This window comes from Molossus molossus, unplaced genomic scaffold (genome assembly GCF_014108415.1).
Source record: "Molossus molossus isolate mMolMol1 unplaced genomic scaffold, mMolMol1.p scaffold_m16_p_7, whole genome shotgun sequence".
Classification (NCBI taxonomy): Eukaryota; Metazoa; Chordata; class Mammalia; order Chiroptera; family Molossidae; genus Molossus; species Molossus molossus.
The window spans coordinates 10,435,402-10,459,405 of NW_023425401.1; positions in this window are offsets into that span (position 1 = coordinate 10,435,402).

The following is a 24,004-nucleotide window of genomic DNA, read 5'->3' on the forward strand; positions in this document are numbered from 1 at the left end:
GTCCTTGCATCTCCCCTTTCAACACTTAGGAAAGCTTCCCACAGAGGAACATTTCCCCACGACAGCCTGGTACTCCCCTTGGAGACGAAGCCTCTGCCAGGGGCACACCTGGGCTGGGCTGCCAGCCCCTCCCCTGCCCTGCAGAAGCCTTGCCCTGGGCCACAAGGTGGGGCTCCGAGAAGCTGCTAGTGCTGTAACATTTAAAGCGTTGAGATTCAAAAGCTGCTGTTGCATAATTCGATTAGAGAACCACTTTGAACCGGCTTGTGCATTTTCCCCAGGCTTCCTTCATTGGGGAAGAAACACGAGGGTGCTGCCTCCCAGTTTCAGAGATCCGTGAGGCCGGGATGTATTTTTAACGTGCCCATTTTACACAGCGTCTGTGCCAGTGCAGGTGAGGCTGCCCGACAGCTGAGCTGGATCCCACGTGCGTCACCCAGGGCGGGCCTGGGCTTTTCAAAGGGCAACGTTTTCACATGTGGAAAACACACATGTGTTTTCAGTATCCATGGCTCAGTATAGCTCCTTCGTGTATACTTCATGGACAAAAAAAAAAAAAAGAGGCATCTAACAATGGAAATTCTGTCACCTTATCTGTTTTACTCTACCTTCCATCTGGGACACACACACACACACACACACACACACACACACACACACGAGAAGTGCACTTTCTTCTTGAATTCCAAATAACTTTTGATTGCGACTACAATCATCTCAGAGTGCTCAGAAGGGCTGTGTGTGTTCCCCAAACCCTGCAAAAAATGAGGTCTGGGATTCTCTACCCCAGCCAGAAGCTGACCCAGAAGCAGCAGATTTTCCTGAAGTTGCCAGATAAATAAGACACTGTCTTCCTAGCAGGTGAAAGTCCACGGGTCATGTGCATGGTCTATGTGGACACGCATGCGCAATGCCCTATGGTCATGCTGCAGCACACCTAAGAAGGGCCAGGGCAGAGCATCCTCGGAGCAGGGCCACCTACCTGCTCAGTTCTCTCTGCAGCGGAAAATCAGAAACTTCGGTCTTTCTACGGAGCACACTACCTTTGGTGATGGTGGAGGATTCCAGAACACACCACTGAGGCAAAAGCTATAAGGAGCAGAGGCATGTGTTCCTGAACAGAGCCTTCCAAAAGAATGCGATAGTCCTAAGTCCACCCCCCAGAATTTCTTGCAGCCAGGGGAGGTTGACTCTTACCCCCAGAGATGAGACATTTCCATAAAACTGTCGTATCTGCCACCTTTTCTCCTCAAGTCCCATCTATTTTTCCAAAAAAGTATTTGTTTTCCCGTAAGTGCCCTTCTTCCCTTGCCCTTCCCCTTTAAGACGGTGTGTAAGCCCCAAATCCCAGTTGCTCCCTTGAGTCCCTCTTTCTGTGAACTCCCTGAAGCACCTTTTAAATCTGTCTTTTCTCTTGCTAATCTCTCTGGTCAGTTTCATTGCAGGTCTGCAAACCCTGAACCCGAGAGGGTAGCGGGAAGGTTTTTTCTCCTCCACAGTGTTGTCTTCCATTTGCCCCCACACCCTCCCTCACCCTCTCCCTGGTCTCTGCCCTAGGAGAGTCGCCTGTATAGACTACTCCAACAGGCTCCCTTGTCCCCTATCTTCCACTTGTGTTGGTCATGGGGGGGACGTCGGAAAGAGCTCAGAGAAAGCGCAGGTCGTGGTATCTATTCCCCAGCTCCCCTCGCACTGCGAAGCCACCTGAGGCTATGACCCCACCGAAAGGCCTCCCTCGTGCAAGGAAGCCCACCCCGCATGACTTCTCTGGCTCCAGGTTCTGGTCATTTCTCTCTTCTCTTATCCCCTCTGGCCCAGGGATGATAAAGGCCTCCCTGCCCCTGTGTACTGGAGCACTCTGAATTTTTCTATACCCTACTCTACCTTCATATACGGCTGCATATAAACGCCTTCAAATTACCCGATTTGGATGCACTGTTTCCTGCCAGAACCCTCGGGGATACATGGGAAGGAGCAGACCAGCGCGGACTTGAAGGCAGTGTCATTACCTTGAACCTGAGCCCATCTCCGGGAAGCCAGTGAACCCCAGCCCCTCGAGCCCTCCTCCTCCAGGGCAGCAGGGTCCCAGCCGACTCTCCACGCTGCTGGGGAGCCCTGAAAGCAACCATCGCTTCTCTCGATACGTTGGCCACTGTCCTTGTGCTTGTAACCGAGATGAGGGGCGTAACAGGTAACCCCACGGGGTTTCCAGCACGTGTGAGTTAGGAGCATGGCGATCGTCTGTGTCCTCTCTCGGCAGACAGTTTAGTGAGTCTCCTCAGGGTCAGGTAAGCAGCCAGGTGGGAGGCAGCACCCACCGTGCGCTCGGAAGTGCCCTGCTCAGCCTCACCTCCAGGCCCAGGACAAAGCCCCCACCTAACAGGGCATTGTCGTTACAGGTCAGGGGAAGGCTTCGTCTTCTCTTTTGGAACAAAATTCTCCATCCTAATATCCATCTTAGCCAAAGTCTTCCCTGCTTCCCCTCTTCGGTACCTCTCCCAGGTCAACTGCATGGTAGATGGCAATGCAGGAAGGTGACCACTTGTCAGGCGTTAGAACCAAAAGATGAAGCGTTGGGTCCCCTGCCCCCATACAGTCCCCTCTGATTATCACACACTCACCTGCACTGCTTTCCTGTGGCCTGAAGGGTTCCGCTGAACTCCTCGGCCTGGCGCTGCGGTCCGCCAGAGCCTGGCCTCACCTCTCCTTCCACTAAAGCCAAAATTTGATCAACTGGTGGGTTAGATGAGCAAAGACCTCATGGGTCATGTCTGTGGTCTTCCTCTGCCTTGTAGGTAAAGGGCCCCGGGCACTGGGCAGGTGAAATAATTACGACACAAGATCCTGATGATGTCATGGAGAAAGACCCGAAGAAATGGAGCCTGAGCAGATGTGAGATGGGCAGGTGGGAGGAGGGGCAACCGCAGCTCCCTTGGAACGTGACCTTTAGCAAGGTCAGGAGGGGCTGAGTGAGCCCACACCCCCTGAAGAGTAAGTAGCAGGTGGTAAGAAACCAGCAGCTGGCAGCTCCTTGGGGGATCACGGGGTCAGAGTCTGAGCCAATGCCGGCAGCCCTGCTACAGGGAAACTGGAAGGGGGAGGGGAGAGAGGTTGGAAAAGGAAAGGAAGAGAAGAGAGAGGCCTGTTCTTGAAAGCGAAAGTCTCTTGATTCTCACAATGTTCTTGGCTGAGCTCTGTCCTCAAACCCTCTCCAGCTTTCCGCGGCCTCCCAGAAGCCCGATCAGACCCAGGAGTTTAGGGAGTAAAATGAGCAGGACATTTGGAGGGCAGGGCGGGGCTGGGGGGCGTGTTGCTTTGGTGGCACCCCCCTGCCCTTATCCCAGCTTGTGTGCGGAAGCCCCAAAGGAGCAGAGGAGCTGGGGGTCCTCGTGTCCTAACTTCAGGAGAGACATCCATCTCCTTAAAGACTTCTGTCCAAAGACCCGAAGGGGCAGTTCACAAAAGAAGCAACCAAAGACCCAGTAGCACATGCGACGTTGGACAACCTCACTACGCACCGGACATGAAAATTAAGGCCAGGTATCATTTTCTACCCATCAGGCTACCAAGCGCTGAGGACGAGGCAATGCCCACTACTGGGGAGAGTCTAAAGAAGCACAGCCTGTTGTGAATCACTGGTGACCGTAGGACACAGAACTGCCCTCCTGGTACTCCTCAGCAAGCAGCAAAACCCTGGGAGTGGCACCCCTGTCACCCAGCCACCTCACTTAGTGGATTCACCCCAAATGACTGAGAATATGACCAAGGTACTAACTCTTCCATCCTCAATTCCCCACACAGCACTGGAGACAGTACCTCCCTCTTACTGAACAACAAGAGCAGTGATGTTTAATAAGCATGCGTATGACGGAGCATTACTTTAGCGGCCATTTAAATAAAAGTTCCAAATGTGTTACCTTTCTACACTAGGCCTTAGCTTTTGCCTTTGTTTCCCACTGCTCCTTCCAAAAAAATAGTTCGGCTCTTCACATCCTTTTTTTTTTTAATCAAAAAGTCTTATATGATATATTTGATAAAGAATTTAATATGGATTTGGCCCATGCTGGGCGAGTCAGGAGGGATGAAGATACAAATGTGTGTGGGCATCACCACAAGCTTTCTCTCTTGCGCATGCTCCATACCTACACGGGTCAGTGGGAGGGGCTGCTGCCCGTCTCCTCCTTCAGGGACCCAACGTGAGGGGACTTCCTGGTCACCCGGGCACTGGAAGGAAACTGGCAGGCGTCTACGAATAATCCCGTCTGCAGCCTGGGAGACACCCATCACCTCCACTCACAAGTCTTGGAACAGAGCAACTCAGTTGGCCACACAAATAGCCTGGAAGGTGTGGGACCTGTGACACCACCACCTCCGGAGGGGAGAAAACCCGAACGGAAGTGCCCCGCCCTTATGCCCACCACGCAGTCCAGGGCCAGGGCATTTGCCTCCAGGGCAGCAGATGGCATAACTCACTCGGGGAACTTTCTGACTGCACTGGGAGGAAAGAGGAAATGGGATCTGTTCCACCCACTGATCATCCCTTCAGGGATTAACTACTAAGTAGGAATTAGGAGAATACAAAGCATTATAGTCATGGTGTTTCCAGGTGCTGAAGTCTCATTGGAAAGGTAACGTTGGCACATGGACTCGCACGTGAGATGTAGGGGCTCAGGGCTAACGCCTGACCACAACGGAAGGCGAGGGCTTCTTACGCTGCTCTGGCTTTAGCATCACTCAGGCAGCTGTTTCAAATGATACATGATCAGCTGCAGGGCCAGAAAGAGTGAATCAGCAAATGTTGAGCGAGGTGAAAACCAGGCACGCGAATTTTGATGAAACTCCCTAGATTGCTCTGGGTCCACCCCAGGTTAAGAACTCTTGAAATATGAATCCAACAGCCATGCTTTTAAGCGATAAAGGGGTGTTCCAGACACCAAGTAAAGGTTTGGAAGAAAAAGAGGAAGCTGGAGCTGGAGCCTTGTGATCAGGGAAGTTTTCAAGAGGAAGGTGAGCCTGCATAGTCCCGAGTACAGAAGAGGCTAGCAGTTCGATTCCCCATCAGGGCACATGCTCGGGTTGCGGGCTTGATCCCCTGTACGGGGTGTGCAGGAGGCAGCCGATTGATGTTTCGCTCTCACATCGATGTTTCTCTCTGTCCCTCTCCTTTCCTCTCTCTCTCTAAAAAGAAATCAATAACAAGTTTTTTATAAAAAGATGAAGGTGGCCCCCAACATTTGAAGGAGGTGTAGGGTTTGGCTGAGTGGTTATAAGAGGTGAGACCTGGCCAGGGTTCAAGGGCAGGTGTACCTATATGAAAATCATATTCAGGGGGGATAATAAATATTTCAATCGTGTGAAAACTTAAGTTTCAATGAGGGTTAGAATCTAAGTTTCCTGAAAGTGAGTACTTGCTTTAGACCGATGTCTGACTCTATAGGAAGCCTTGGTATTGGCGTCCTTCCTCAGCACTCTGGACAGCGACAGGCAAAGGATAAGTGCTTCATTAATATTTGTTGAATTAATTAAATTATTAATTAATCCATTCCGAATTGAGTAACTGAAGATCAAACTTCAAAAGTCTCAGACGGTAATTAATGGCTGTTTATGAATCATTTATGTCCAACTTCTCCTTTGGTTCTACGTCTCCCAGAGAGTGAGACAAGTTTTACTGCTCTCTTGTTCTTTTCGATGACATCTGCGCCACCCCTGCTTCCACGAAGCATCCTCAGAGCTCCCTGAGTGAGCAGAAGAGGCCTTAGAGCACGGAGGGCGAGGCTGGTGCAGCCGGCGGGCTGGGGCCGTGGCTGCTGGCGTCGGGCAGACCTTGCTTTGCTGCCCTGCCGTCTAGCTTCTGTGTGACCTTGGACAGATCAGTCAACTTCTTCGGAAAGCTGGGATAATAATATATAGCTCATAAGAATGTTTTGAGGATGAAGCACTACCGAGGCCATACTGACCATCTCGAAAAACGTAGTATGATGGCAGTACCAGGGCCAGCACATCTTACAATGGCCTGGAACCATGCCCTGTGACAGATGAGGACATCATGACACACATTCAGCTGAAGCAGCAGAAAGACCCACGTGATAAAAATCAAAGGACCAAATCACACAGGGGCAGGTGACCTGGCTTAGTCAACACTGGGTTTTAGATTTCATGTACACAACTGCGCAAAAAATACTGGACATTTGGCCATCTGCTTACACTCCTTGCTGATAGACGCAGAAAACTCTCTGTGTTTCATTTGCACAATCACCGGGACACAAATGATTTAGCCAACAAACTTTCTTTGCATTGGCCTGACCCATATTTACAAGGTTCTCTGCCGGCCATCCACCTGGTTCTCTTCCCAGCCCTGGGCCACTAGCTTAAACAAACACGAGCATCTGCTCATAAGAAACACGCTCAGGTCTTTGTCTCTTCCAGGCGAAGAGACAAAACAAACAAGTAAACAAAAAAGGTTGAGATGATAAAAAATGAGCCGATCATGCTTTTTGGCTATAGAACACCGAACTGGCTAAACTAATTTTAAAAATCAAAACAGACTTGACTGGATGAATGCACAATTTAGTGGCTATGAATCCAATTGAGTGGGTTCATAACTGGCCGAATAAAAGTAATAATAAAAGCAGTTAACATTTGTAAGCATTATACTCTGTGCCAGGAATTATGCTACATGCTTTGTATGGATTAGTGTGCTACCCACACAACAACCTAATAAAGTGTAGTACTAGTTTATCAGCATTTCCCAGGCAAGGCAGTCATCAGACTGAGCGGGTAAGCAATTGGCCAAATCACTAAAACTCAAGTAGTAAGACGTTGACCCTGTTTCCGATGCTTGGCCATTACGTTTGACTACCAGGAATGCCGTGGAGATCATGCATCTTGATTTGAACGTGGCACTAAGCAAAACGCCCTGAAACCCTGTGGTCAAGCTCCAGACATTTAAGCTAGGTATTAGTGAAGTGAAATAAATATATGATATATGGATCAACTCTGGTCAAACAGGGTTGAGTACCGTCAATATTATTATCATTAAATTTTATAAAGGATCATGTCTAGTTAGGTTCCACATAGCTCTGTGTTAATTAAAATATTACTGGCACTGACTTGGGATGAAAATATGAAAGAACATTTAATATGTCTACATGTAACATATTTTCACATTACAAATAACGCTGTAAATTATTGTGACTACGAAACCTAAGATTCAAAGACCCTCGACAGGCTCATCCCTTTATTCCACAAATATTTGTTGGGTTAAGCCCCTAGGCAATGCCAGGCACTGTGACGGGCACTAGAAACACAGAGTTGAGAGACACCGTCTCTAACCTCAAGGAGTTCATAGTCTGGCCAAAGAGACTAATGGTCTGCAAAATTAACAAGTTGGCATTGAAAAGATAAATGCAGGATCCAATTTTTGGCCTCAAACTAGTCAATCAAGTACAGACTGGGGAGTGACTTGGCTCAATGGTCATTGACATGAATAAGACTTTGGAGTTTATTTTTCTACATGTTCCATGATTCAAAAACCAAGTATTGCCCTGAGGAACACTAATGCATTCCTGGGACGTGTTAGTGATAGTAGAGTGTTCAGAATAAAGCAGGGGATGAACCAGCACTCTGAGAAGGTCCGATCCGATTCTGTCTGATCCATAGTTCTGGGTTCTCTTCCAGGTCCTGAAATCTAAGAGGTGATGAGAGACATTATAAACTGGGGAAGACCTGGAAGCTCATGGGGACCAGGATAATGACGATTCTGAATCATCCTCCATGAGGAATGACTGGCATCTGAGAAAGAGAATCCAAGGAGCCTTGGGAGCTGTTTGCATGTATCTCCAGACCTACCAGGTGAAAAACAGATTAGATGTCAGCCCTTCTCCAGAGACAGACTGAGTACTGATGGGGGAAAATACGTGCATGGCAAAACCTTCAAATACTAAAAATGTAGCAAAATCAATGGAACAAAGACAGAACAGCCTGAAGGCAGTGGTCTGTTGTTGAACTGACTTTCTTAATCATCTTCTATAGGGCGTCTGCACCGATGGAATGGTACCCGAGATAGCCCACGAGGAGGAGACTGCAGTGAGCATCTTCCGGGAATTCACACAGGGAAGCGTCTTCATAAGCACGCCCTGCACGCAAAGCCCAGGGTGGGACAGAATCTCCGCCCTCCAGGAAGCTGCGATTGGGTGTAGGTATCGGCAGCGAACTGAGCCACAGCGCAAGTCATAAAATACCCACGTCCCTGTGAATGTCCTGTTCCCTTGGGATTTGAACTTGAAGGAGTTGCTAAATCCTGGGAATTCTTTCCTGAACAAGTCTCCTGGAGCACACTGTCCAACTCTGCCACCCGGCTTGTTATCACCCCACTGCTGACCCCTTCACCAGATGCCCAAGGGACAGCCCTGTGTTAGTCCCACACTGGGTCTGTTTTTTGTTTTTTATCCCCACCCGAGGACATTTTTGCATTTATCTTCAGACAGAGCTGGAAGGGCAGAGAGAGAGAAAGATCAATGAGAGAGACACATCAAGTGGTTGCCACCCACACAACCCCAACTGGGGCCGGGGACAAACTGCAACTGAGGTACGTGCCCTTAGTGAGAACCGAACCCAGGACTCTCCGGTCCGCGGGCCGATGCTCTAACCACTGAGCCAAACTGGCCAGGGCCCACACTGGGTTTTTGTATGAGACAGGGGAACAGACTTACAAAATGTGTTTAAAGACGGTCACCCTGACAGTGAGGGACACGCTGGACGAAGTAAAATTGGGCTCCTCAGGAGGAGGCAGGGCATCCCCACCCCTTCTTCCAAGTTCAAGGACTTCCCTTGTTATACTTCTCATCGTAATAATCAATGTCAGCCAACATTCACTGAGTGTTTACCGAATTATTCTAGATGGTTTTTCTTTTCTTTTTTTAAGAATCCTTCCAATTTACTGTCATTTCACAGATGAGTAAACTGAGGCACAGAGAGGTTAAGGACTTAGGATCTCACAATCCCCGCCCCACCCCCATCTGAACACAGATCATCTACCTCTGAAGTCTGCCCACTGAACCACTGTGCTGCTTGCCACCTAACCACCGAACAACCTCTGTATACATCAGTTCGTGGCCTTTAAAACTAATAAGCATCTGTAAGACTTATTTTAATAACGAGTAAGATTATGTCCAGGGGAGCTAACTCTCAGCTGAGACTTCCTGTGTGACAACCAGGGCTGTTTGTTCTCGGAGCCTCAGTTTCTTTGTAAGATGAAGGGGTGACTGAAAGGGTCTGAGGCCCCTCACCGCTCTAACGTTTTTATAGCTCCTGGATGCCACAGGTTGAATGTGGTATAAGCAAGAATTAGACTTTAATGGAAAATATTACTGAACCACCTATATTCATGTTTTGTTTTGTTTTCCTCTTTACCATTAAGGAGTGAGGCTAACCGCAGTCATGTATGAAGGTGCAGAAAAAGTCAACCTCTCCTGGCTTGGGCAAAGCCCTGTCCAGGAAGGGGACCAGGGGAGGGGGGGCCAGGGGAGGGCGGCCCAGGCTGGGCAGGCGGCACGCGGCTCTGGGACAGCCCGGTGCGCGCTCTGAGCAGCTCGGACCCGCCGCCATCCGGCCATGGAAGCCCCGTGGTCCCAGGCGCCCAGCTCCCGCCCAGAGCCCAGGGACCGGGACAATCCCTGGATCAGACTGACCCCTAGGGGCAGCGCGGCAACCCGCAGCCGGGCTCCTCGGGCACACAAAAGGAGACACCCCGCTTCCAGCTGGACCCAGCGAAAATCTGCCAGGAGCACTCTCAGATGCAGCCGCCACAAAGCCAAAACATTAACATTTTGCTTGATATTTATTCAGCTTCTCCGTCGTTAATTCCCCCTCGCCAAGTAGCCTCCAAATGTGTCTCTTCGAGTATCAAAGTGATCACTTTGGATTAAAGTATTCTTTCTCCAAAGATACCTTAATTAAAATGTTTGTGGTGGGGCGGTGTGGGGGAGAGACCTCGGTACTTTTAACTCCTCTATGAGAAACAAGAAATAGTTACAGGAAAGGGGAGATGGCCCTTTCACTACACCAGAGACAAAAGAAGTTGTTTTTAAGCCTTTTATCTGCTTCTTTCTGGTGATTGTTCAGACACTTTGGATGATGATGATAACAGCAACAGCAGCAGGTAAGTGCGGACTACATGCTAGGCACTGTTCTAAGTGCTGTCACATGTTATACACTTTTGTTTTTTATCCTCACTCAAGGACGTTTTTCCATTTTTTGTTCAGATAGAGCCGGAGGGAGAGAGAGGAAGGGAGAGAGAGAGAAACATCCATGTAAAAGGGACACATCAAGTGGCTGCCACCCGCATGACCAACCAGGGCCAGGGACAAACTGCAACCGAGGTACATGCCCTTAGCGGGAACTGAACCCGGGTCTCTCTGGACCACTGGCTGACACTTTAACCGCTCAGCCAAACCGGCCAGGGCTACACACGTTTTATTATGAGGCAGCTAAGGCACAGAGAGGTTAAGTGACTTGCCCAAGGTCACGCAGCTGGCAGGGTGCAGAGTCCTTCTAAGCTGTAGCTCTCAAGGCCTTTTCAAACCTGAATTTACCCTCAACGACTTTAACCATTAACAGCAAAATTCTGTTAACACTTAGTTTTGCCCTGCAACCATCCCCTACCACCTTTCACAAGAAAAGGTCAAGCGTTTCTCATAGAGAAGAAAAGGAAGGGCTGGATCTACAGGGCTGGGTCGCTGCCATAGACAAGGACACAGCACAGGAGACCAACCCAGTTATATGGGGCACCACTTCAAGTTCCTCTGGATGAGATTCCTAAACTCTCGCCCTCAGTTTGCTCCCCTCTAGCACGGGGATACTGAAATACCTTTGTCATGGGCTCTTGTGAAATGATGTGAGATGATTCTTGAGGGCCTAGCACAGTGCCGGTCCAGGGTTAGCACTCAGGAAAGGTACCTGAGTCTTCAGTGCAGTTGCTGATCTTACTGAAACCTGGTTGTGCAGGTTCAGGGAGAAAAGGACGTTCGTGAGTTCACGTCCACGTGCAGGGTTCCCCTGGGAAGCCCACTGCAAAGAAGGGACAGCGAGATTCATACCTGAAAAGCTCTGACACCAGGCAAGAAAGTATCAGTAAGGTGGACCCTGGAGGAGTGTCCACCTGATGTGGGAAACGTGACTCCTCCCTTTGTGCACCCAGAACTCGCTCCGTGGCTGGGAAGTGGTTCCTGACATCACTGATGAAGGGTTCTTGCCCCAAATGTCAAACCTGAGCCTGGTTAAACCTGCAGCCCTAACTACCAGTCCTGGGTAATACGGAAGACAGAAGGGCATGTTAAGCCATGCTGCGCGGATACAGTCGGCAAAATGCAGAATGCATCAACTTCTATGGGACAAATGACCCAGTTTCTTTAACAAATAAAGTACAAGCATAAAAGAGGGTGTGTATAGATTTAAAGAGATTTAAGAGTCATATCAACCAAATACAATGGGTGAATGTGTTTGAATCCTGATTTAAATAACCAACTATAAAAAATATATAATTAACAAACATTTAGGAGATAATTGTCGAAATTTAAACACGACGGGATACTTGATTAAAGAATGACTGTTCATTTTTTAGATGTGATCAGGGTATTGTGGTTATGTTTTTTAAAAGGGTCTTTAACTTTCTTTTTTAATGTTTTTATTTGATCTTCAAAGAGACAGGAAGGGAGAGGGAGGGAGAGAGAGAAACATCAACAAAAGAGAAACATCAACCGGCTGCCTCCTGCACGCCCCCTACTGGGGATCGAGTTTGAAACCTGGGCATGTGCCCTGACAAGGAATTGAACCTGGACCTCTCAGTCCATGGGACAACGCTCAATCCACTGAGCCACACTGGCTGGGCAAGGGACCTTCACTTTCAGAGATACTTACTGAAGTTCTTATGTATAAAACAGTATGATGTCTAGGATCTGCTTCAAAATGATCTATTCAGGGGTAAAGGTGAAGTAAGATGGCCATGTACTGGTTATTGTTGAAGCTGGGTGATGGGTACATGAGGGTTCATTTCACTATTCTCTGTATTTTCTTGTATACATATAAAATTTTCCATTTTTTTAAATGGAGGACTGGTCTAACCTTGTATATATAAGGAACCAGGCGAGAGGAGCTACAAGTGTCCGAGTGCAGAGGTGGGACCCTCCAGGTGCACAGAAAGGAACGGTGAGCAATGCAGATGAACACAGTGTCTGCCAAGGGCATGGTGCCCCGTACGTTTGGGCAGAGGTCTGATAATGAAGAGCCATGAATATCAATAATAAAAAAAGTCACTAACATTTTCTGACATTATTATGGGCCAAGCATATAGTTTCTCTAACACTCTTTAGTGGTAGATCAATCATTTTATTTTTTTCCATTTTTATTGATTTTTAGAGAGAGGAGAGGAGAGGGAGAGAAAGAGAGAGAGAGAGAGAGAGAGAGAGAGAGAGAGACATCGATTGGCTACCTCCTGCATGCCCCCTACAGGGGGTCAAGCCTGCAGCCTGGGCATGTTCCCTGATCAGGAATCGAACCAGCAACCTTTCGGTGCATGAGATGACGCCCAAACAACTGGGCCACACTAGCCAGGGCAATAATTTCATGTTATAGAAGAAGAAAGTAGCACTCACAGAAGGTGTGTGACTTACAAAATACACAAAGTTTACAAGCTGGGAGTCAAGATCCAAACCAGAGTCTGACTGACTACGCACAGTGTTAGCACTGCCGGCGGGCAGAGTGGGGCCAACAGGGGCCCTGGGGTGGGGCTTACTCCCAGGGGAGTCCAGGAAGTCATCTGCGAGATGGAGAAAGCCGGAACAAAGGAGACAGAATAGGCTGAGCAGAAATGCAGAGAATAAGGGTCAAAGAGCAGACTGGATTTAACAACCAGATGAAGAAAATTATCATGGATAGCTCTGAACTTGGGAGGATATTTAGAGAAAATAGTCCCTTTGAAGTTTAAAGGCCTAAAGGTTAAACCAAGCAGCGTTGCTGGGAGAAAGGACATACATTCTGCTATATTCGATGTAGCTGTGCTTGGATGCACCTTATTGGCTGTGGGGTATGTTCAGATGTCTTTTCCCAGAATGATGCTTTGTTTGTCCTATGATGTATACACCATTGTCTATCTAATTTCAGCTACCAACTTGGAAATAGGCATGTCTTTTCAAGGGAAAAGAGAGGCACACTTTGCTGTACTTTTGTGTACCCCAATTCCAGGGGAACCCTCGGATGCTGGTCTGTGAAAGTGGTGTTCCCTGGAGCCCGGAGCCTTCGTGAAGGTCTGGCAGAAGCAGCCAGACCACCTGGAGAATATTTGTTAAGGAAGAGATTTAAAAGGCCCCTGTGAGCCCTGGCCAGTTTGGCTCAGCGGTTAGAGTGTCGGCCTGCGGTCCATAGAGACCCCGGTTCGGTTCCTGCTAAAGGCATGTACTTCGGTTGTGGTTTGTCCCCGGCCCTGGTTGGGTCGTGGGGGTGGTGTGTCCCTTTCATGTCGATGTTTCTCTCTTCCTCTCCCTCCCTCCCTCCCTCCCGCTCTGTCTGAATAAAGAATGGAAGAATGTCCTCGGGTGAGGATAAAAATAAAATAAAAAGCCCCTGTGAGAGAGAGAACCTTCCTGTGTGGGCAGGAAATTGAGTCCCTGATGCTCCAGTTAGCTCTCCATGAGGGATTTATCGGAGGTGGAGGGAATTCTCGTCTCCTGTAAGACGAGTGTGTGGCCCTGAGAAGTGAGGCGACTCGTCCGAAGTCACACAGCTGGGTGTTGGCAGAGCAGGCCCAGAAGCCAGGCCTCAGGAGTCCTGAAATCCTGTTGTAGTGCATCTCAGGAGCAGCAAGAACATCCTTGATGTTCCTCCACTGAGGACAAATCCCTTACGTTTTTCAGAGTACGAAACCCAAAATCAAAAGCTTAGCAGTCAAGGAACAGCCTCCTGACTCGGTTGGTAAACAACTGGACTTTTACACAAGTCCACGCCATGGTCTTCACAGAGGTGAACCTGATGAGCTGGCACTCCTCTCGGAGGGCGCCTGTGCCCTTTGACCCCAGGCACAGCACCAGCTCAGCGTGGGTACATTCTACACCTGCCCGGCAAACCCGCGATGTGGAGTTCTGACAGAATGACCTTGATCTGATGATGTCTCCACACCAAGACAAGAGGATCTCAGTGGGGTTTTGTTCGTTTATTGCAAAGGCCTCGTGGTAAATTAACAAGTGCAGATTCACCAGGTCCTTGGCAGACATCTAAGAACTCAGACAATGTTGGAAAAGTCTCTGGCCTTAGGGCAGACCCGGGAGCCCGCTCCCACCTCGGCCCGGCATCCTGATGGGGGTACGCCGGGAGCCATGGCAGCGTCAAGCTTGCCAGAGGCACTCGAAGACATCTGGTCACTCTTTGGAGAGGGCAGAGACTCAAAACATCAGGGAAAATTAATTTCGAGAGCAGAATGAGCAGCTCCTCGCCGCGGCTGGGTGATCCCAGCAGAGTGTGCGTGCTGTCGAAGGCGGGCAGAGAGCCCCGAGGAGGGGACCCAAGCTGCCTGCCCCGGCCCGGTTCTGCGTCTGAGTCAGGTTGAACAGTAAGCCTTTGGGGTCTGCTGGGAAGTCTCCAAAGTGGGAAGGAAAGAGACAACGGTGTCCTGGTAGCAACAATTAGTAGCACCAACAGGAGTCAGTGTGGCTTCTGCCACCGGGTGGCTCCAGCATTTTCACCCCAGAGACTGGCAGAAGAGGACTTCTGAGGCAGCGACCCCCGCCCCCATACGGAGGGTGGCGTCGCCTGAGACTGGCACACTGTGGGGGAATTTGGTCATGAAACTGGACTGGCGGCGATCAGCATACTTTATGGAGGCCTGACCTCACTCAGATGTTCACTTCCTGGGCCAGCCACAGTGCTAAAAATACTAGAGACACAAAAATAAAGAGGACTTAAGTTCCTGACCTTGATGACGTCATGATCTCATGAAGAGTCCAAACAGATACATAGTTATTTACAACATGTGTTAGAATCTACGACAGAGGCATGAAAACAGTGCCGTGGGAACGTGGAGGAGGAGGCAGCTGGGACCAGGCAGTGGTCAGGAAGGCTGCACACCCGCAGTGACACCCGAGGAGACGCCACGCCGGAGTATTCACCAGGCTGGGACAAAGGCCATCCCCAGGGGTCGGGTCAGCACGCGCAAAGGTGCAGCAAGGTGCACACGGGAGTGGGGTCTTCAGCGGCTGGCGGTGGCTTCATAAGCTTCCGTATTGAGCACATAGAGATCTGGTAAGTACCCTCCCAAATGTGTGATGCAGGTCACTCACCGGATTTGTTTGTTCACGCTGACACTTATCCTTGCTCCTGCGTGGGCCAGTGATGGAATGAGCAAGATCGTAGAAAGGGAAGTCCTCCCTTGAACTTACACAAGAAAAAGGAAACACACTTTCAAGATATGGAACTAAGCCCAGGCAGTGTGACTCAGGGGTTGAGCGATGACCCATGCACCAAGAGGTCACCGGTTTGATTCTTGATCAGGGCACATGCCCAGGTTGTGGGCTTGATCCCCAGTGGGAGGCATGCAGGAGGCGGCCAATCAATGTCCTCTCTCATCGATGTTTCTATCTCTCTCTACCTCTCCCTTCCTCTCTCTAAAAAAAAATCAATAAAGAAAAAAGAAGATATGGAGCTAAAATAGCCACTACTGAACAAGCCCCTTCCACTCAGGCGCATTGGAACTTAAGAGGTATTTGTAGCCAAACCCAGGCCTCTCGGACCATCGCTCTCAGTATTACGAGAGCAAGGGGCAGTCGGTGGCCAGTTTCCTAGTTTTTCACACAAATTCCCAGTCACCTTGGATTGTCCTGTCATGCCATTTGTTAGAAAAGGCTCATTGCTTTCTTATTCCTTCTTACAAGCAAAGGTGTTATGCACCTACAAAATCCTATTTTTATTTTAAATGCTCAGCTGGGAACTTTAAACTTTGTTTTGCTAACTCACTTGTAACCAAAGCCGAGCAAGAGCATATGATCTGAATTCTGCAATGTTTTTCTCCTCGTTTCAAAGACTTTCACTCCCAGGAGCTTGAACTCTGGCACGTTGCACAGCCACGTGGTGTGAATGCGTTGGAGAGCGAGGTGAAAAAATTTCCATCAGAATAGCATTTGGGGCTTTAAAAATGTCCCCCAGTCACAATCTGGGCATCCCCGCCCTTCTGTCCGCATTTTTTGCTGCCCTCACCAGTCATTCTGATTCCCACAGTGACCCCAGCAGGAAAGGAGCTAAAGATGGAAGTGGGAAATGGAAGCGAGGCTCCCTGGAATACAGAAATACATTCCTGCTGGCTGGGGTGGCTCAGAGGTTGAGCACTGACCAAGGCACCAAGAGGTCACCGGTTCGATTCCCGGTCAGGGCACATGCCCAGGTTGTGGGCCCGATCCCCAGTGGGGGGCATGTAGGAGGTGACCAGTCGATGTTCTTTCTCATCGATGTTTCTATATCTCTCCCTCTCCCTTCCTCTCTCTCTAAAAATCAATAAAGAAAAAATGTTTTTAAAAAATACATTCCCTTGTGGGATCCCTGCGTAAGTCTTTTCTCAATGAAAAAGTGAGTCCAGCTACTTGACTGCACTAGGTAGTGAGAGAGATGCACTCCCAAAGAGAGCGGTAGAGAGACAGACAGAGACAGAGATAATGCATTAACAGCGTTCTCCAGAGAAACCAAAGGGATGGGATGGGATATAGAGATACAGAGTCACTTTTGCACAATTTTTTTGCAAGACAAATCACCTAATACAATACTTTGCTGAGAACATAAGATTCTTTTCCTGAGTAAACACATGTTTCATTAGGATTAGAAGAGATCGGAATATGAAAGCAGTTTATAAACTGTGATAAACTCTACATATATCAGTTACATTATTCTACCTTATTAGCCCCTTGATGGATTCAACAGAACCAATATCCACTGATCCACAGCCTCATGGCTGACAAATCAAGAACTGTTGCCGACAACAGCTAAGAAACCTCAATTTGCAAAGCCATGGTGGGAAGCCCCAAGCAGGTTACATAAGGGAGATTTAGAAGTCAGTGCAGATCGGGGGCGGGCACTTAGGCAAAGGGGCCATCCTTCCAAAGCAGCTGTGAGCCTGAAGCAAAGAAGGAAGAAAGAAAGCTGAGTCAGAAGAAAAGTGCTCTTTTTCACTCGTTGAAAGTATTTGATTTTATTTCTTTTTTTCTGGGTCATTTTCTACAAGACAATGGGCTGTTAAAAAAAGCAAAATGGTATTGGTATCGTGCGTAGTGTTACTAGAAACATGGAAATGTGATCACTAATTGCTTACTATAAGACTAGTTGATAAAACCCAACCCTCACTTTCCCCGTAGCTTTTACAAAAGTTTTCTATCCAAGAACAGTCTCAGCAGCGCGAGTCTCGTGCGGCAAGAACGGGAGAGCGGCGTGCAGTGCTGGGGGAGCCGGTCCTTCTGCTGGGAGTCCGACTGCCTTTCATCGACGGCTTTCCGTGCCATCGGCCGGCTTCTGCTGCCGTGCAGTGTTGGCAGCGTTAGGCGCGGACCAAAGGCAGGAAGAATGAATTTTCGTGGGAACAAAATGACCATTCGGGGACTCCCCTGTTGAGGGTTGCAGCACCCCCGGGAGGGGTGCTTCGGGAAGCCAGTGAGTAGCTTTGTTTCCCCATCGGAGGCAGAGCCGGTACTGTTCCTACTTCCTCAGCTTCCTTTAGGGACAAAGAAATACCCACTAAATGCCTCCTCCCTGAGCCTGAAACACCTAGTACAGCAACTCCCAACAGCTTAAATCTGGACGGTTCCTACAATCGGGATGAATTGGTTTAATAACTTCAATTTTTTGTTTCAATTTTCATTTGTAAACGGGCTGATCTTTGTTTGTGAATTAAAGCCCTTTGAGAACATAATTAAAGCTACAGGACTTCTGTATAGAGTGATTCATGCGTGGGCCCGCACGTGCGAGCACACACACACACATACACACACGCACAGTTCTCACATAAAAACCCTCACTCTACATAATTGTCCGCAGTCCCTCACATTCCCATGGTTTCCCGACGTTGCACACGCATCCACGTGAGCTTATGGCAGTTGTAGCAAAATTAAATGCATCCCCCAGAATCCTTGCAGGTAGTTTTCCAGGCAGGCACACAGGTGCAGGCTTGAGTTCAGAAATGACGTAGGGTGTGGCTAAGCAAGGCGGCAGAGCCTGGAGGTCAGAGCAGGAGCCTCGGTTCCCCTGCTCGTTGACCTGTTGTGACACTTTGGGCAAGTTTCCTTGGCGTTTTCCCAGCTGGGAAAATGAGACACAATAGTACTACCTCGTAGCATAGGTACCACCCAATAGTGCCAGGCACTTGGTGAGCTCTCCATAAATGTTAGCAATTATTTTATGCTTTTATTAACTCAAAATTTCACACCCTTCGTTATTTGGTTACTCTCTCCTTTAACTTCTTCCAAATTATTTGATTCAGAAGAACACAGAATCCTGAGAGGTGGAAGGGAACAGAGAATCCAGTCCAAGGATAGCCCCAACAGGTGTCACCTGTCTCTACTGGAGTAGTTCCTGTCTCTACCGGAGTACTTCCTGCAGGACATCTAACATGCTTGCGTGGTAAACTGTCATAAGGCCCCACGACAGGAAGCCTGCTGTCCCTTAAACAGACCCTCCTAACTTGGGACAGGTCTGTTGATAAAGGCACCTTTGCTTCTATTAAACTGAAATGCCCCCTCTCGAAGCATCCACTGTATTGCAGTGTGCACCTCAGAAGCACACAGATCAGCCGTGTTCCCCCATGAACGGTGTCCAGGAGGCAGGACATGTCCATTTCCTCTTCCCATCCTGGGCTCCACGCAGTGCCTGGCCTCGAGTTGTGCTCAGTCTTTGACTTAATTCACTAAGGCTCTAAGTATTTGGAAGCAGCTATGAGGTCGCTCCACAGCCTTAACTCTTCCTTCTCAAGGTCGGCTTTCCCACGTCTACAAAATTCCTCGTTTGGTATGGTTCCTAGACTGCTGTACCTCAGTGGTCCTTCGGTCTGAACACCACATTCCAGTGCAGTGACTGGGTCGGATAGGAAACCTCAGTGTCTTTGTTCTCTTCACTTCATTCATTCATTCATTCATTCGCACCTTCTATTCCTGTTTCCAGAGAATTCTTGGAGATTTAGAAATGGGAATTGTATCTAATACACAGCTCAGTGCACTTGAGGGTTTATTGAGTTTATCGAGTGCACTGAGGGATTATTACATTTTCCTTTCATGCGAGTTCTTTCTAAATCTGTGTGGCACGAATTCGAGCGCACATGGACCACCGGGTCACTTGCTGCTCTTCACGTTGAACACCCAGGTCCTTCAACTCTCCTGTTTGACCTAATCTTCCTCCAAAGTTAATTTTAACAAAAAGCAGTTTTACGTCTTCTTCCTCGCACACTTGTTCATTCCTTATTCCTTCTGGCACAGCCTCCATTATGGTTCATCCTCTGTCTCCCCCTTCCTTCAGCGGCCAACACACATCTGTCCCTCCCGCCGGACCCACGCAGCTGCAGAAGCACGCCAGTCATTCCCAGAGGAACCTGACCATCAGAGACCAAGCCCCAGGGGCCACGGGTGCAGGAGAAATAGAAGAAGAAATATGATGCTAAGTAGAGATTTTAAAGAGCAAAACACTGCTTCCACACTTCTGCAGACAAGCCAGCTACACAAATGTCTGAAACTTCATGCTCCTGCCGAGGAACAGCCGGAAGGTTTCACTGCAGCACAATCCTTGAAAGAGCTTAGGGAGCCCAGGACAACTGGTTGTACAAAAATCCATGATACAACAGGACAGGCAGGGGTGTGTCCCCTAATAAATATTGATGCTGGCTTTCGGATTTTCCTGTGATGACTGTTTTCAAAGGGATAGTCTTTCATCTGAAGGATCAGATTGACAGGTCATGATGTGGAAGCTCTTTCATCAACAGACTGGGTGGAGAAACACCAGCATAATTATCTCTTCTAGATGCTGATTTTTTTTTTTTTTTACAACCTGTGATTCCACAGCTCTCAATTCACTAATGTCTTTCTGAAGTTCCATTCCCCAGGTGGTCAAGCAAGGTCTACGAACTTCTTCAAGGTCAAGCAACAAGCCAGTGGGGGATTTGAAGTCAGGCTGCCTCTGTGTGGTTGTGGCTGAGTCAGGAGGCCAATGGGGTGTGGTGAGTGTGCCCCCATGTGGGGCACCTGGGGACCGCAGGTGCAAGAAGGGGCCCCGTGAAGGCCCAACGAGACAAAATGGTGATTTCCGACAGCGCGGACATAGACACTGGGAGGGAAATCTCCGAAGGACCTCAATCCCACAGACGGTCCCCATTACACAATTTCTCAGAGGACACACACAAACCCAGGAGAAACTGGGGTGCAGCCCCAGGGACTCTGAGTAGAAAACAGAAGTTTATTTAGGTGGTGTTTTCATCTCCCTCTCTAGAAAGTCTGGACCCTGGGAGGGCAGGAGGCTGGAGAACGGCGGCCGGCTTGGACGTGCAAGGTGCACTCACAGCGCGCATCCCCTGACAACCGAGGGGACGTTCTTGGCAAGATATTTCTGAATGGAGCAAGAGAGAAAAATGCCCACGTGAAACAGTAAACACAGAGCATGATGCAAGACGAATCAATATTAGTATATAAAAAAGAAGAACATTTGGCTACTTCAGAGAACACATAAAAATATCCTGAACTTCTAATTTTTTTAAAAAATCCTCACCCAAGGATATTTTTCCATTTATCTTCAGATAGAGTAGGAAGGAGGGAGGGAGAGAGAAAGAGAGAGAGAAACATCAATGTGAGAGAGACACATTGACTGGTTGCCTCCCACACAACCCCGACCAGGGCCAGGGACCGAACCACAACCAAGGTACATGTCCTTGACTGGAATCAAACCCAAGAGTCTTTGGTCCATGGGCCGACACTATAACCGCTGAGCCAAATCGGCCCAAGCTAAACTCCTAATATTATTATTCTTATTAAATCTTTGTGTAAACCATGGATAGCATAACATTCACGACCTACGAATGTGATTTTACTTCAATAGGACCAAATGAGACTATGCCTGCAAAGAGCTTGTTAGTTACACCTCTGTTCATTCACTGATGCATTGACTGATTCTGTGCAGACGGACGGCTTCGCATCTCCACGTCAGGTCCTGAGCTGTAGGCAGCCAGCCAGGTAAGTGCACGGACTGCTTTGTGCTCTTAAAATGCTTGCTGGCTAGTGAGCTCCCCACTGCACGTCGTGGTATCAGAAAGAGATATCACTGAAGCCAAAGAAGGGGGAAAAGGATTGTAGTAACGGTCATGGGGAGAAAAGCCCACACTAGACAGAGTTAGAGTGAGAAAGTTCACCAGCTAAGCGAGCACTGAACACTGTCCAGGGCAAGGATTAGGAGAAAGGGTTTTGTTACCTGACAGGCCTTCTGGAGAAATGATTTCATCTGTGTGTCTCGTCTTCAGTACCTGTAACATAGGAATAAAAATGCCCATTTACAGAGTTGTTGCAAGAAATAAACGAGGGTATACCCATAAAGTACACGGGGCCCAGTAGTACCTAGCAAACAGTGATTTCTTTTTAAATGAAAGAAACTTTTACTGTCATGCATTTCTATATCGTTTGCAGTTTTACAATAAACATGTATTGATAATCAGAAAAAAAGGAGAAAGAAGGGGCCTTCCAAAATACAGAGAAGTAAGCAAATTAATCCTCAATAAAATTAATCAAAAACAAAATACAAGAAAGTCTAGGTAAAATGCTGGTGCCCCAAACAAAGGCAGAATAATCCAAAGCCAACTTCTCTCTCCCAGAGGTCAGGCTGTGGGCTGAAGCACCCAGCAACCAGCACCGCTACTTGAATCTGATCCCACATGTGCGGGGATCGTGCTCCCCCGCTTGGGTTTCTGCCACACCCAGAGACTGCCATTGTCAGATGCCGAGAAGGGAATTCCTAGACCTGCTGCGGAGGGGCAAAGCGTGGTCTCCTGGGAGGTCAGGCTGCAGCACAGCTCCCACACAGTGATCCTGGCGTAAGGATGCTCCTTTTTCTGACACCCACAGCTGGGCATCTGGGATGCCTGTGCCACAGAAGGGAGGAAGGGAGCTTCAAAAAACAGCTGTTCGACTCCACCAGTGTCGATCAGCCGTGTGAATCCGTCAGACCATTAGACGCTTAAGTGCTTCTCCAAAGACTGTGTTCAGCGCTTCTCCAAATACCGTGTTCTGTCGTGGAAAGAGGAAGACTTGGATTCAGGCAGGCCTGATGTCAAATGCTCTTCCTACCACTTATTCATATGTGGCCACCGATAGTTTACTGAGCTATCTGTCTGTGCGCTTAACTAGACACACAGGGACAATACTACATGTCTCGCAAATGTCACCTGCAGACCTCATTCATACTTTTTTTTTACAAGTGCAAATGATTTAATAAGTTGTAGCTCCCAAAGAGTTTTCATACACAGACCACTTTAGCAAAAGTGATTAAATTAAAATGCCCTGGTTGCTTCCACCTCTCATCACTAGAAAATTCACTTCCAACAAAGATCATAAATGAATCTTAGAAACACAGCATAGAGCCCTGGCCAGGTAGCTCAGTTGCTTGGAGCATCGTCCCATCCACCAAAAGGTTGTGGGTTCAATTCCTGGTCAGGGAACATACTTAGGTTTAATATCCATTCAGGGTGCCTATCGGAGGCAACCAATCAATGTTTCTCCCTCTCTCTCCCACCCTCTCTCTCTAAAATCAATAAAAACATATACTCAGGTGAGGGTTTTAAAAAAACGTTAAGCAAAAAAGCAAATAAATATATATCAAGGAGTAATAAGTGCTATGGAGGAAAAAAATTAGATACTTTTTTAAGAAAACTTTAAAAAAATAAAGATGTAGAAAAGGTAGATTTGCAGTGAACCCTGAAATGAGTTAAAAATTAAAATTTGTTTAGTGAATTATATACATTATTAATATGGTAGAACATGGGACACAAATTCAAAGGATGTTCTTTAGAGAGAAGGATATTATAAAGAAAACAAGAATCATGTATTGGGTATAACGCACCCTCCTCTAAGACCAAGCCCAGTAACTCCTATATGAGCACATTTTACTTATTATGATTTTATGTTTTCATAACAAGTAGAGAACACCATTCTTTTCTATCACTCTTTATCAAAACTTTCTAATTATTTTCCTTCCATTTATTTTTATAAATGACTTTCGGGATCATTTTGTCACATTCCAAAGAGGACATATATTTCATAAACTTTTTCAAATATATTAGCATAAATTTGCCCCTTGAATTTGGTGGCCAATGGCCTTTTTTTCTCATTTCTAATTCTGTGTCTGTATTTTCTTGACAACATCAGCCTGAGACTTACCTATTCTATTTTCTCTTTCAATGAAAAAAATTATTGGACTTTTTCATTTTTTTATTTCACTTATTTTCAAAGAAAACCATTAGTCAAATAAATACATACCACCAGATTTAAGTGTTATGGAAAAAGACAGTATATCTGGGTAATAAGGAAAATAAGGTAACAGTTTCATGTCATGCGACGGTCAGAAAAGACCCCCCCTGGCAAGGAGTTTCTTTGAACAGGGACCTTACGGCAGGGAGGGAGTGCCGTGTGGCTCTCTGAGGCACGGTGTCCAGAGACAGGGCAGCAGTGACAACGGCCTGGCCGGGAGTGTGCACATCGGTACAGATGCCAGGAAAAGGTCCCAGCACGGGGTGGCACACGCACAGGTGAAGGACGTGAGAAAATGTCCGAGTCAGCGTTGAACCACACGGCGTGGGGCACTGCAGGCCACTTCAAGGACTTCAGAGAGTCGCAGGACAGGAGTGTCATGGACTGAATCATGTTCCCCTCAAATCCACCTGTGGAAATGGGACTGTAATTAAATAGAGGGCCTTTAAAGCGGTCATTAAAGTTTACTGATGGGGGGGCTCTTATCCAAT